Source organism: Telopea speciosissima, chromosome 1 (assembly GCF_018873765.1).
Source record: "Telopea speciosissima isolate NSW1024214 ecotype Mountain lineage chromosome 1, Tspe_v1, whole genome shotgun sequence".
NCBI classification, from domain to species: domain Eukaryota; kingdom Viridiplantae; phylum Streptophyta; class Magnoliopsida; order Proteales; family Proteaceae; genus Telopea; species Telopea speciosissima.
In genome coordinates, this window is record NC_057916.1 from 52,264,430 (window position 1) to 52,275,997 (window position 11,568).

The following is an 11,568-nucleotide window of genomic DNA, read 5'->3' on the forward strand; positions in this document are numbered from 1 at the left end:
TTTTTATTTAGCAGGTAGTAACTAGTACCCTTGCGAGATACCCTCTTGTTGATGGTTCTTCTTCGCAGTTCCTACATTGGGAACAAACAGAGAATCCAAGAAATCTCTACCCCACGGATCCATTCTGTATAAAATCTCTCAGGATTGCCGTCACTGAAGTTGAGTCTGGTGCTTTGTGAATCCCAGCTTTCTTAACCTTTGTTTTGTCATCTTGAACGGATTGGGACCATTTATACGTTTCATATACTAAAGATGCCCCTAAAAACACATATCAGAATAAAAATTAAGGTTAAGAATATACAATCAAGAAAAATTTTCACCAAACAATAGAAAAGAAAAAGAGAGAGAGAAATTTATAAATTCCAAGTTGTGCAAATGTTAATAATCTGATCCACATAAAATGCGTCACCACCCATCTCCTAGGATCCCTCTCTAAAACCCTAATTTTTCTGCCGTTCAGTTTATTGTAAACAGAGGCTGCAAGGGTTTTGAGGTCACGGCCGATCACACTGTACTGCTGGAAGAAAGGCCCGCCAGTTTCTAATTCGAGATCATATTTTGTTTGAAAAACTTTGACTTAAAGCTTCATTGGTTTCTGGGAGCAAAGCTTGTGATCTGGGAACTAGGATTTTAAAGAGAAACCAGGTGAAGAAAAATATTTCTTGGATTTTCTAGCTTTGACAGGCACAAAGGGTAGCTTGATAGGGTAGACCAATCGGCCGGATTTCTATGCGCCATGGGAGATGGGGGTGCTAATGCCGACACAAGTGGTTGCTATGCAGTGAGGCCTCGGTAGTGAGAGAGGGAGGGGGGAGGAAGAGAGAGAACCAAACTTGAAAAAAAGACCGAGTCTCTCATCAGTCGGACAAAACCAAAACCAGATACTAGGTGAGTCTACATGGTTCTTGACCAGGTTTTCCCAATTTTTTACTTGATTCGACCGATTTTCCCGAGTGAAAACCTGTTTTTCCAACAATGCTCTGAAGAACTGTCGCAGAATGGTCATTAGAGTTGTGTGAGAGAGAGAGAGAAATGAATCACCTGGGATGAGTTTGAGACCCTCTTTGCCGAGGGGACTGTCAAAGATATTGAGGGCGTAGACACCGATCTTCTGCCGGGCTTCAGGGCCGGGAATGTACTCCGTCAGCTTCTGGGATCCGTTCACTCTAACGACATTATCGATCTTAAGAACGGCGGCACGACCCAAAGAATAAGAACTCCGGCATGCGTTGCCAACAGGTTCCGATACATTTGGACAATTTCTCCTCACCTTCTCGGTGACGGAGTTGAAGACATCCGTTAGACCCATCCCTCTCTCAGTCTCTCTCTCGCTGTCTTTCCGATCAATCGAATGCCGTAAGTAACTTTAATCTCTGATGAGTGAAAAAGAGGAGAAGGTAAAGTGAGGATGGGTGTTGAAGCCAAAAACGAGTCATTTTAACAGATAAATTTTTACATAGGAAAGGTTATTTTACATAGGAAAGGTGCAAAAGGTTGACGAGACTGAGAAAGTGAGCGGGGAATCTTCACGTACGTGAGCATGCGTGAATGACTCACAGTCGTTCAGATGAAATTCAATCTATGAGAATATTCCATCTGAACGAATATGAGTTGTTCACGTATGCTCACATATGTGAAGATTCACATTGAAGCCCGGGCCGTACGTCTTTACTTTCCTTGCAAGAAAGAGACATTCAAATTACCCTTATTTATATTCTAGTTTGTGAAGTCTCTCATATGCTCTCCATTATTTCAAATCAAGAGATATTATTATGCCTTTGGTTATTTCTCTAAAGCTTTAATTCCTCACTTTTAATATTAGGGAAGTAGTTTCCTGTCCGGAAGTGTGCCTCCCTTAATATTATGTCCTATTTTGAGGAATTCATGCTTAGGAAAGTTATCTTTCAATCGAAGTCATTTTAATTTTAGACGCACTGGTGGTGCCGATGCCCGCATTAAAAAGAATCCAAAGACAGGTTTAAAAGCACATACCATGACAAGGGGATTCCATCTTTTTTGTAAAGCTCCTTTTAAAACCCGTTTAAAAGCACATACCATTACCTTCACGGGTAGTGCTTTGTTGCTGTATTCTTCTCCTACTCTTATTCCTCACCTTTCTTTGTGGTGCTCTCTGTTCTTTAATTTCCATGATAGTACTCTTATAGTACTCTTCTTTCAAACTGGCCCTGTCAATGTGGCAATGGATTGTATTTAGGTTTTGTCTGATCATGTGTTTTTTGGATTGATTGTTGTAAATCTGTTATGTCACCAGTGCTCATTATAAAAGGTTCTTTTGTTTGTGGTTGATTAAGTTTGACCTTGATTTCAATTGTTCTCACAGGTTCTGCCACCATCCTTAGTGCCGCTAGGATTCTAAAATTGGAGAAAATTGAACTCTCCCTAGTGCCAAAAAGCAAGTTCTAAGTCATTGCACTTTCATTTACATTCTAATTAGTAAATGTTGAATTCTCTAAGATTATGAGAGAACCGTCATACTTTTACAGATCATTACACTTTCATCTGTGCTAAATGAGTTCTTGCTTTCTGAGTTCTTGTTAAACTTGCATATACATTTGTTCCTTATAGATGAACAGACTTATGACCACAGTCATTCAACAAACCATGCTCTTTCTTAGTTCTTATTTCTGAATTATTCTTGTTAGACTTGCATATGCATTTTTTCCTAATAGATGAACAGACTTATGACAACAGTTATTCAACAAACCATGCTCTTTCTAAGTTCTTAATTCTGATTTATTTTTGTTAGACTTGCTAATAGATGAACAAACTTATGACCAAATGCATTTTTTTTTATGTTAGCTATGTAAGATTTCCATAAGGTGGGCTGGCATAGTCTCACTTTATTTTAACAAAACCAGTTTAGTTGTGTTGATGGGAGCTACCTTAATGGTATGAGTCCAGTTTCCATGTGTGGACCTAAGGTATTGTTTCCTTAATGGGAAAGAAACCCTAGTTTCTTTGCAGGGTTGGTCCCTACCCTCACCACTATAAATAGTTGTCACTGACCCATTAAGTGACTAACCTAAGAAAACCTAAAGTGAAAAGTGGAAGAGGGGAGATCAGACCAACGTTTGTGTGCGACAGAGATCGTAAAAAGGTATTCGGTTTCGGCTTCCACAACTATGGATCCAGGTACGCCAATCACACCCCTGGTTTTATTTGTATGCTCATTGATCTCCATGAATGTTCCGCATGAATTATTCTATCAAGCTAAACATAAAAAACTGAAGCCCTATGGAACTCTGAAAGATAAAATATACACCAAGGGAAATTTAAAGTTGCCCAACCAAAGATTAATGGAGAGAGCCACTATGATACTTGACAGCCTCACCAAGAGAAATATTGGCATAAGTCTATTTTTCTAGATATTATAGTTTGACAATTTAGATTTTTTTTGATTGATTGCTCCTTAACTAACATGGATTATGCAATATATAAGTCTTTAGCTCAAAAGAAAGAGCACCTGGGTTTGTACCTAGGAGATGATGGTCTGAGTCCATCAAGACTCTCATACATGATTTAGTAGGTTCTTTATTTACTGTTATTGGATTTCTCTTTAAATCTGGGTTCTTGATGATGGTAGTGAGACTATTTACATGTACTCCTAGTTTAGTCTCCTTTACTGTGTTATTCAAGAATTCACTCTGTTTTGGGGTCGGTGATCCTATAAATCAGCTATTCACTGTTTCAGGTATTATGAGTGCACTAAGTTTTGGGTTTTTTTTTTATAGATTTTTCTTTGTACTATTGGTATTATGAGTGCACTAGGGTTTGGTGTCTTGACTTCTGATGAAGGATTGTGTGTGTTACTCAAGAATTCACTCAATTTTTTAAGGACTATATGGGTATTTCGGTAAATTTCCTGTATAGTGTTTCGCTATAAATCTGTAGCGAGAGTTCTTTCTCAGTATTGAAAATCTGAGAGAGGTGTGAGGAATGAGCGACTGTAACCCTATTCTCCATTGATAGTGAAACAGATCTCATCTCACCGTGGATGTAGGCAACCTTGCCGAACCACGTAAATCTTTGTACGCATTGTGTTATTGTGTTTATGATTTCCATTCTTCTCTGCATCGTGTTAGGTTTTACACATCAGTCTTTAAAAGTAATCGACACCAACAACAAAAAGAATTTAAAAAATAATAATAATAAAGACAAGGACATTTCAACATTGCATGCTAGATAGCCATAGCTGGTAATATCATATCAGTTTAGGAGTATGAGTCCTGATGGATTTGAATCATCATACTCTGGAATTCCCAGGTGCTCTACCATTTTGAGCTAAGGGCTCACCATCCAATCATTAATTGATTGTGATCAAATATGAGGGAAACTAAGTATCAACAAAAAGATAATGAAATGCATGATGGATTTTTAGGAACAAAATGAACTAAACTGGTTCAGTTATCCATTGAAGATTATAGATTCTGAGATCAGATGGGCATATTTTAATTCAGTTATCCATTACATTCTTTGGAGCAACACCAATGTTTCTATTACCACAAGTAGTTCTCCTACTACTGCTTCCCTTCTTAGAACTCAAGAAAGCTTAGTGGTTCCCATGTATCAGTACCAAGTGAAAGACAATTTTCTCATGTTTGGAGGTACTGCTGAACCAAGTTGCAGCTCTTCCAATGGAAGTAACAACAACAAGATCAGCTATGGAAAAGAGATTGAATTTGAATATGGTGATAGTGGTGGTAGTGTTACTGGTGAGCAGCAGTAGCAGCTGATGGGTCTTGGGACATATCTCTTTAATGGGGTTGAAGAAAACCAGAAATTCTTCCTTGGTAGCAACAATGGAGGTCATCATGGATTTGATGGTTGTACTGAGAAACCAAATGGGTTGTGGGGAGAAGCTCCATTAATTTTTTAACAAAATTAGTCCTCAATATGTCTACCAGACCATGTCAAAAGATTCATAAAAATCAAGGGAAAGTAGTAATCAATTGAAAAAAGTCTTTCTTTTCATTTTAAGCTTAACAACACTTTTATTTTCTCTGTCTAAGTTTTTCTTCAACATTGGTAATCTCTTTCCCTACCACTTTTGGTGATTGCATCCAACTCTTGAGCAATGCGACAGTGCCAAATGAAAATTTCCACCATGAATTGGTCCTCACTCGCATAAAGGTAAACACAATATACCATTTAGTACCACGAATTGCCAAATGACACTTGAATACTCATACTTTTTCAAATGAATAGGTTTTCTCATTCAATAATTGAGTGAGAACTTGATGGATCGTGTAGGATTGTGTTTTCTGCAGATCCACCCATCAATTTGGTTGGTGAAAAAAGCACTAAAATCAAACAAAACAGATCATCCTTTTACTCTAAGGAATGCGAAGAAATAGAGAAGGAAAAAAACCTAAAAATTTGGCTCTAGTCATATCCATAGCTTTATCTAGCTTTAGTGGGTCATGCTCATGAGTAACAAAATTAGTTTACTGTGCAAGAAAACGTAAAGAACCCTAATGAAATAGCAGCAAAATTCATATTTCAGAGCAGGAAACATGGCATCAAATAAAAATAATAAAGCATCATGAATGAAGAACACCTCATTAGAATTCGGCCGAGACGTTCCAAAAGAAAAAAAAATACTTATAGAAGAGCTCAAGCTGAACCTCTGCGTTTTTGGGAAGAAGACAATGGATGAAGAACACCTCAGTTTTCGGAAGTAGAGGAGAAAAGCATCCTAAGTTCGGCCGAGATATTCGATCGTGGTGCTCTGAGGTTCTATTCTGCGTTTTTTGGGAAGAAGAAGAGAAGAACGATGGATGCTTGCTTGCTTGCTCTGCTCTGGTCACATCTTTTGAGCTCCGCCCCACTTCCCTCTCACGGTCTCGATTCTACAACTCGTTTTAGGGCTTTGCTCTGCTCATGAACCTCTGCGTTTTTGGGTTTAGTTTGACAGTGTTTTGTGGAAGAAGAAGAGAAGAACGATGGATGGAGGAAGAAGAGAAGCTTGTTCCGCTCCCCGTTTTTTGGGAAAAAGGTGATGGAGAAGCTTGACCTAATCTGCATTTTTTGGGAAGAAGACGATGAATAGCCAAATCTATTTGGGGATTTTGGGTTTGAATTGTTTAAACCCTAGATTGGTTTAAGGGTAGGTTGGGTTCGGTTCGGTTTGAGTGAGGATGAACCGGTTTGAGTGGGGGTTCAATCATGAAATGGGTGAAATTCAAAAAAATTTGAATTTGGCTGATGTCAGCCATTGGATGCTCATAAAGACAGGTGGAACTCTCATAGAGCTTGGAAGTAGGATGGAAGTACAAGTAATGGAAGTAGAGGATGTGAATCCAACATGCAGAATGAACGGGTTAGGTTCAAGTAAACCCAATTTGTTAACCTGGGACAATAAACGTTAGAATATATCCTCTATTGATCAAATTGCCTTTCGTGCTAAAGTAACGTCCTCTACCATTATTTCTATTGTTGAACAACAACAAACCGAAAGGAAAAGCCCTAACAAGTAACAACTACTACACCTCTAAGGCGACCACCATTCTATGGCTTTCAATGACATGGAAATGTAGAGCTGCTACTTCTCTCATATATATGCTACTTGCAAATTGACACTCTATTTTCCCTATTATTGAGAGAGCTGCTACTGAGATCTGCTATGCATCCCATCTCTATTTGACCAGCAAATTGATACATGTCTCCCATTTCAGAAGCCCTTTGGCTTGGTTACGGAGGTGTTAATGTTGGGCTTGGCACCCCTATTTTAACCTTGTACAAGGAAAATTTTTTGCTTCATTTCCCCAAGTCCCTCTAATAGGGGTGGGGAGATTGGATCTTTATCGTCTCCATTTATCTGCCCCTCCATTTCCTCCATTTCATCTCATAGGGGGCAGAAATGACCATCCTATCCCCTACCCAAACACACTGCCCGGGTGGGGTCCATCCCCCCTATTAGATGAAATGGAGTAAATGGAGGGACAGATAAATGGAGACGATAATATTCTGGGGGTAGGGTGGTCATTTCCTCCCCCTCTTAGAGGGACTTCGGGAAATAGACCAGACAGGGAAATGGAGCAGATAAAGTTTTGTAATTCTACAACCAAATAGAATTTTTTCTCTCGTCAAATTAAAAGGGCTAGTAATGTAGATATGAAAACCAATGGAGAGATGATTAAGGTCCAACTCCACCTGCCGATGGCCTGACAATCATTGATATCTGATCAAGTTGGTGCTATCTGAGTTGTTCCACCAAAGCTCCCACTGATTACCATTGAGCTGCATCATCATCCATCCAAAAAAAGTACAGATTATCATTTATTAGAGCAACAAGAACTAACTCGTAAAGTTAAGAAATCATCGATCAATTAAGACTCACCTTGATGGAATAACACTCTTCCCACTACTTGAAATGTGAAAAAAAAAGAAAAGTAGATGAGAAAGAATCAAGAAACACAAAAGGGTTTCAGAATTTACTGCTCAGAACCCTATTTTCGTTTTCAAAGAAACCCTAATAGGATAATTTCAGTTGAGGAGAAAGTGAAATTGGGAGAAACAATTGGATTGTGTCCATCACACCCGGATAATTTTTGAATAAATAGATTTAAATTTATTATTATTGCATGAATGGCTTGTAAGTTTGTTCCATGAGTTTTCACCCAAAACAATTCTCAACTAGGGACAGGACTGGACATCGTGTTTACATGGTTGTTACATTGTATGTCACTAGAAAAGTTGTTTTCAAGACATAAATGTAAGTACACATAATGTGTGTGTATAGAAAAGAATCTTGTACAAATTCTCACTAGTGACTCTTTTGACCTGAGAGATCCTTATTGTTACAATGTTACATTGCGGGTTTTGGTACACCAATGGTTGACGTCACATGGATTGTTACAAACAAACTCACTCGAACTAATACCGCTCGAGGATCTGCCCATATTGTTATTTGCCCTTTTGATTTATTTTCCTATGGGACCCACATCTCCGTGTCCCAAACACCATAATTAGATCCTCGAACTAGATGAACCCTCACCCTTACCTTCTTATAGTTAATTGGGCCATGAGAGTGGGCCCACAAGGCTTGACTTAAATAAATAATGAGTTTTCCTATTCTAACTTAAACCAAACAGACCTTAAGGACTAATATGTCTTATAAGACTTAGGGTTGACCCAAACATGTCCTAACTAGATGGACCTAATGGTTTATGACATGGACCAAACAAGACCTAAGGCCCAAATTAAAACCCATTTAAACCAAGAGACCACTAAGTATTTTAGGGGCACCTAAACAAACAAGACCTAAGGTCCCATTTAACCCTTAAAAGATAAAACAAGCCTCCTATTCCCTTATCTCTCCCCCTCCTAAGCAAACCGTGGAGGAGAAGAGACAAGGAAGAAGAAGAAGTGGAAGTAGGAGAGGAAGGAGAGGGGAAGGGAAGAAGATGGAAGGTATGCCAAGAAGGTTGGCTGCCCCACATCTCCTCCTCTTGCTGTTTGGACAAGGCTTGAAGAGAAGAAGAAGGAGAAGAGATGGAAAGGAAGGGAGGAAGGAAGAGGTGGTGGTTCTTCAAGGCTGGCTAGGGCTGGGATTGGAGCTCCACTCACCAAGGTATGACCTAAACCCTTGGTACATCCCTCTTTCCATTTCCATTTTGATAGATTCTTTGAGCTTGAGCTAACCTAGGGTTCCATTTGGGACTCAAGGTGATGCTCGGCCCTTATTAGGAGTTCTAATGGTGTTGACTAAACCTTGGTTCAAGCTCCTATGAGCAGCTTTGTAGCCATTGCTGTTGAACCTTTGGTTCTAAGCCATGAAACCCTACCCTTGGACTAAGTGAGACCAAACCCTTATGAGATCTTAAATCCATGAGGTAAGCCTAGGTCCTAGTGACCCTAGGGAGACCTAAGACACCCCCTCCATGACCCTGAGTGTAAGGTGTACTCCAAGCTTCAAGCTAGAGAAAAGGCCATTTGAAATCTCGAAAAAGATTTTCGACGGACGCACGACCGGATCCACCAATCGTGGTACCATCCGATAGTCCGTCCAGTATAATCCCAGTGACTTGACTTGAAAGGACGCAGGACCAGATTTACTCCGTTGCCTCCGCCCGTGGGTCTGTTGCCTCTTGGGTATGTCTCAGGGATCGAATGGATGTAAGGGCAGACTAAGATGGCGCATCCGTCCGTGGATCCGCTCGCTCTCGGGTGTGTCTCAGAGATCGAACGGATTCACGAACGGATCCAAGCAAGAAGTTCCGTCCGTGGATCAGCTCCTTATGTTTTGACCTTTTGGCTTGAATGGAGTCAGGGGCGGACTCACTCTATTGCTTTTGCCCATGAGTCCACTCATACAGTCTTGGTTGAAACTTGATTTTAACCTTGGGGGCATAACATGGGGCCCCTCTATACACCTTTTAATGATTGCTTTTGTAATTTTAGGCTACCCAACTCGATGGATAACTGGTGCATTGGTGAGATTCATATCAACCACGCCGGGTGACACCCGAGTTCGGTGAGTAGGTTTTGGGTGACTTTGTTAGGTTTGAATATACATATTAAACAACCATTATCATGTTATTATATAAATATAAGCATTGTGCGCATTGCATTATTTACCTCAAATGTGAACTGTTATGAATGTGATACTATTCTCACCATTGTATCGGGTGACGGTGCCGGGTGTGCCGATACCGGAACCCCAATTTATTTAGTTATGAAAACTTTTATATGTCATCCTGATCTGTATGTGCCGTGTTGTGCTGGTACCCGAGTACTAGATGGAATAGGACGTTGATGCACTCGGAATACCTCTCGGGACGATAGGACTTGCATGTAATATATCTGTGGCTAGGATGCTTCCTCCCTTATGCTACGACCCTTGGCAACAGGGGTTTATGTGTTGGATAGTCTAAGCCCCTGTTGCCTGTGGAGGTGGGAGAGGCTAGGTCAGGGGTAGTGATGGCTATCGGGGTCTGCCACTTGGTGACCTGATGGTTTTTACCAACGTAGGATCCCGTGTGATAATTGAGGTTTCACAGGGGCGATAAGTTAAGTGACCCTCAGTGTCTCCCGCGTTATCACAGTAGCATACACTTGACTTATAGAATTGTGTGTTAGGTGGAAAATGAATCTAACATTAGCATGCATCATTCTGCTTAAAATTGTTTGTATGTATGTATGTGCATTCTCTTTTACTCCCTCACTAGCTAGTGTAGCTAACCCCATTGCGCAACCCCTTTTAGTTGATATGCAGGTAATCTCTTGATGAGCACCGTTGGATGCGAATCAAGTGGAGCCGGTGGCTGTGACTTGGATATCAATGTACACCCAAGAATGGTGCCCTAGTGGCATAATTTATTATTTATTTCTGTATTCATCCACAATCATTTATAAACTGTATGTTTAAATACTAAGGAGAGAAATGAATGGTTACATCTATTGAAATTGTACTACGTGTTATCATTAGAGAACCGATACTCTATACTAACATGATTTAATTAAATTTTACTTCCACTAACTCTGTAATTGGAACGATATATTCTATTTGGTACGTTCCGTGCTGTTATCATGATTTGATGATAGAGTGGACTGTGGCTTGGGACACTGTATTTGTGATCCTGGTAGGTATTGGGATGACACGTGTTGTCCCAGTCACCCCCTATTTAATGTAAAATATCTTCATCGGGATGGGGGTGTGACAGAGTGGTATCAGAGCAATGATGCTCTGCACCGAGCACAGTCTGACGTAACCTCTTGATTTACTCTCCACAAATTAGGTTCTAAATTAAAATCTCAAGAACATAAATGATTATGTGCGGACATAGGAGAAGACTGATTGTGGTGAAACAAGAACCTAGAAGATAATAGGTGAACATGGAACTAGGACTTGAAACATAGGCTGTCAACTAGTAACCATATTGATATTTTGTTGGGTCCTGAGTGATTAATAGATGTGCAAATATATGTGATGATCCACAATAAACAATGATAAATCAAACATAAACAACCCACAGTAGTCCAAAGATGATCCAAAAGAGGGAACTAAGTAAACATATAAATATATATATATATATATAACTAAATACAATTTCCAGATTGTCCCAATCCTTCCTTGAAGGCAATTAAGTCCTTCTCAACTTAACATTCATGATTTCATCTATCTCGAACTTAAAACCTGTGATTCTGTCATGCCCAATCAAAGGAAAAGATATACAAATCTAACCACCATTGTTCCAAATTCTTGCTTGGGAGTGATTGTGGTTCTCCCTAACTCAAAATATATGAATCCAACTGATCCAACTCAAAACACATGAGTCTGTCCACCCAAATCAAAAGTTATAAGTTCACCATACTTAAAAGTTCCTAATCTAACTGATCAAAAGAAAAAAGAAGAAAAGAAAAGCAAGAAAAATAAAGGAAAGTCAAAAGGAAAAAGTTCCACAAGTATCCATCCAAAGACAAATAAAGAAAGGCCTGATCAAAACATCTTCAAATTGCTTGGAGAGAGAGCTGGGCTAATCATCCGCGCCATCACCGCCACCACGTCCGAGAAAGGTGTTGATGTCATCCACCCCTCTCTCTATG

The 11,568-nt window shown here is 39.7% G+C and overlaps 1 long non-coding RNA gene across 1 annotated transcript; it reads right to left on the reverse strand.

The window, feature by feature from the left end:
• Positions 1-1,041: 1,041 nt before the first annotated feature.
• On the reverse strand, positions 1,042-11,568 carry LOC122646396. Its single transcript, XR_006330611.1, has 3 exons — positions 11,556-11,568; positions 2,396-2,400; positions 1,042-1,331 (listed from the first exon to the last, which is right to left on the reverse strand). It is a non-coding gene; the product is annotated as an uncharacterized LOC122646396 (long non-coding RNA).